The sequence below is a fragment of the Poecilia reticulata genome, linkage group LG2 (genome assembly GCF_000633615.1).
Source record: "Poecilia reticulata strain Guanapo linkage group LG2, Guppy_female_1.0+MT, whole genome shotgun sequence".
Taxonomy (NCBI): Eukaryota; Metazoa; Chordata; class Actinopteri; order Cyprinodontiformes; family Poeciliidae; genus Poecilia; species Poecilia reticulata.
In genome coordinates this window covers 45,269,215-45,272,157 of record NC_024332.1, presented here as the reverse complement: position 1 = coordinate 45,272,157, position 2,943 = coordinate 45,269,215, and the positions used below count along the sequence as shown (strand labels likewise).

Below are 2,943 nucleotides of genomic sequence, written 5' to 3'. Positions count from 1 at the left end.
CTATAGCTAGACATTGAGTCATGTCAACAAAATTATCCGTCACAAAGTTAGTCGTAGCTCATTTATTTCTTCTCCAATTTCTATAAAATATGGCTGAAATTAAAGCTGATATGTAAAATATGAGTCTATTTAGAGCGGCAGCTAGTGAGTATTTTAGTAATCAAACAATCGGATAAAAGTTGTCCCATTCTACAGATTTTCATTTAACCACTTAAGCCTATTTTATAATATCTCAAATACACTAAGATGTAAATAAATAAATAAATTTAATAAGAAAATAAACATTTTATTGCATAAAATGCAACAACATAGCATTCCTCTTTTGTACGCGTCATTTGAAGATTAACTGATTAAATAACTTGAGTCTATAGTCTCCTTATAGGAGATTTTTTTGATTTTTGCACAATTTGAAGCACGTGAAGCTACAGACAGACAGACAAACGCTGGCTCAGCTTCTGCTCAGCCAGCTCCATACTATTTACTACAATAATAATATCAAATGTCTGTGTAATGAGATAGCTTTGAATGGATCAGCTTTTAAACGACTGAAGGAGACGGTGATACATGAAGCTGGAGTAATACTCTGTTAGCACACAGTGTGGTCAAAAGGTGAATGATAAATACCAAAACTGAGGCTAGACAGGAAAATAAAACATGTTTGCAACGACCTCAGATGGAAAGATGAACTGTTGGTATCGAAATAAAGCTAACAGAGTTGGAGCTAAAAAGGAAGTTAACCTTTAGCACTGAAAAGCTGCTAACATAGCTTTGTCTTTAGCACTGAAAGGTGGCTAATACAGCTTCACTGTTAGCACTGAAAAGCTGCTAACATAGCTTTGTCTTTAGCACTGAAAGGTGGCTAATACAGCTTCACTGTTAGCACTGAAAGGCAGCCAGCAGAGTTTTGCCGTTAGCGCTGTAAGGCGGCTAACATAGCTTTGCTATCAAGGCAGCTCTAACAGCTTGACAGCACAAAACGACAGCTACTAGAGCTTCAACTTTAGCATTGAAAGGCAGCTAACAGAGCTTGACCATTAGCAATGACAGGTGGCTAACAGCTTTAGCTCTGAAAGGCATGGCTGACGCGCTCCACTGTCAGCATTAAAAACCAAAGCTAGCTTCATTGCCTTCATTACACGACGTCCTTCCATCTCCTCTCTCCCAGCTCCTCCTTCAGTTCCTTTGGGTACTGAATGGGAATAAAACCAGCAAACAAAGCAGTTGCATAATTTATAAATAAAACATTCACCGTGGGAAAACATATCGGCTACTTTGGGCAACAAACGCACCGTTTGAATAAACCTTGAAGAAAAGCTCTTGGTTGTACAGATGGGTTGTTGTCAATGATAAAAGTGATTTGGTTGTTTTTTTTGTTAACACAGTTGGACTTGGCATCGTTGCAGCGACATCTTGCAGAGTTTCACAGCCCACACTCACAAACTGACAGGTTTTTCATGCACAGCAAACAGAGAGTGGAAGATTGTGACTTTACTGGAGTTAATCCGACTAATTAAATGCTCCATTCCCCCAAAGCGGCTACAACAAAATTAAAATCTATATTAAATCCAGAGTCTGAACCTGAAACTATCAGCAGACTTAGAATTCATTTGTACAAAATCATCCTGACAGACTTTAACTGATTTCAGACACAAGACCGCTCTGGTTCCTCTTTGAAACAAAATACTCACCAGGAAGTTAGCTGCATTTAGCCAATATCAAAACAAACTTAATATTTAGCAAACTAAACAAGCTTGAAGCTAAATACTTAGCATCAAATTAAATGTTTAGTTTTCTAAGTAAATTTAGTTTAGCTTCAAATGAAATATTTTACCTGCTAACTAAATAGTTACTTTGAAATTAAATAGTTAGCTTGCTAACTAAGCATTTAGCTAGAAAGCTAAATGCTTAGTTAGCAAGCTAACTTTACTGTGTTAGCAGTAAAGTTAGTTAGCTTGCTTAGTTAGCAAGCTAACTAAGCATTTAGCCAGCAAGCTAAATATTTTACAAACATTATTTTATTTGTTTAGCTTACAAAATGTTTAGCCTCAAAGTAAATAGTTTGCTAACTGAAAATTTCGTGCTTAGCTTGATAACTAAACATTTAAGTAAACAATATTTTATTTGAAACTAAACATTTAAGCTTGATTAGTGTTTAGTTAACAGGCTGCGTATTCAGCTGGATAATATTTAGTTAAGATCTGTTCTACAAATAAACAAAATAATTAGCTTCAAACTAAATATTTAGCTTGCCAATTAAATATTTAGCTAGATTAAATATTTAGTTTAAAACTGACCTTTATATAAATTGATGCTAAAAATAACTTTTTCTCTTATGGCTGAAAAACCCAAATTATCGCTGTTAATTTTTACTGTGTAACGTCACCAGCAGCACATCCTTCCTGTCCTTTTCACAGTAAAATCCTGYATTTATATTAAATCTAGTCGCAGGTGTGAAGCGCCCGCCTGTCGAGCTGCAGCGGATCTCGGTGTTTGCYGAGTCATGAYTCCCTGCGCGCCTSTCCAACAGGCTCCCTGTGCTGCAGAGCCTCCGCTGCTGCATCACCCAGCTGCAGCACATCCACACTAACCAGCTACTCCGACTCTCCTGACGGCACCTGAACACACCACGCTGCTGTAAAGCTGCACAATCAGCGCTGTAATAATCTGCAGCAGCTATTTACACGCGACATGCGTGTCTTTGCTGCAGCCACCCACTCGGGATCATTTCCACAGCAGCGGAAACCTACCTGCGCCGTGGCAGCGCAGCGGTCCGGCTGCAGAGGCGGAAAGAGCCGATGTATCCCGCGGCTGTGCGCGGAACCAGCCCGACTGCTGCGCGGTTCCGTAACCCAGTAAAGACACGCCAGTCTGCCCACTGCGAGGATGCGACACCACGTGACCGTGGACGGACTGCGAGGAAAAATAAAACCCAACGCTGCTTCT

At 39.4% G+C, this 2,943-nt stretch overlaps 1 protein-coding gene across 4 annotated transcripts in view; it reads right to left on the bottom strand.

Moving 5' to 3' along the window:
- Positions 1–2,907, bottom strand: part of slc4a3 (solute carrier family 4 member 3) — a 41,695-nt gene extending 38,788 nt beyond the window's left edge. For 2 of the 4 annotated variants that reach the window (XM_017302446.1, XM_008404233.2), the window contains exon 1: positions 2,748–2,906. The gene's annotated coding sequence lies outside the window, so the exon portion shown is untranslated. Of the gene's footprint in view, positions 1–2,747 lie in introns of all 4 variants that reach the window. The other 2 variants (XM_017302448.1, XM_017302450.1) reach the window with 2 other exon arrangements.
- Positions 2,908–2,943: the final 36 nt, after the last annotated feature.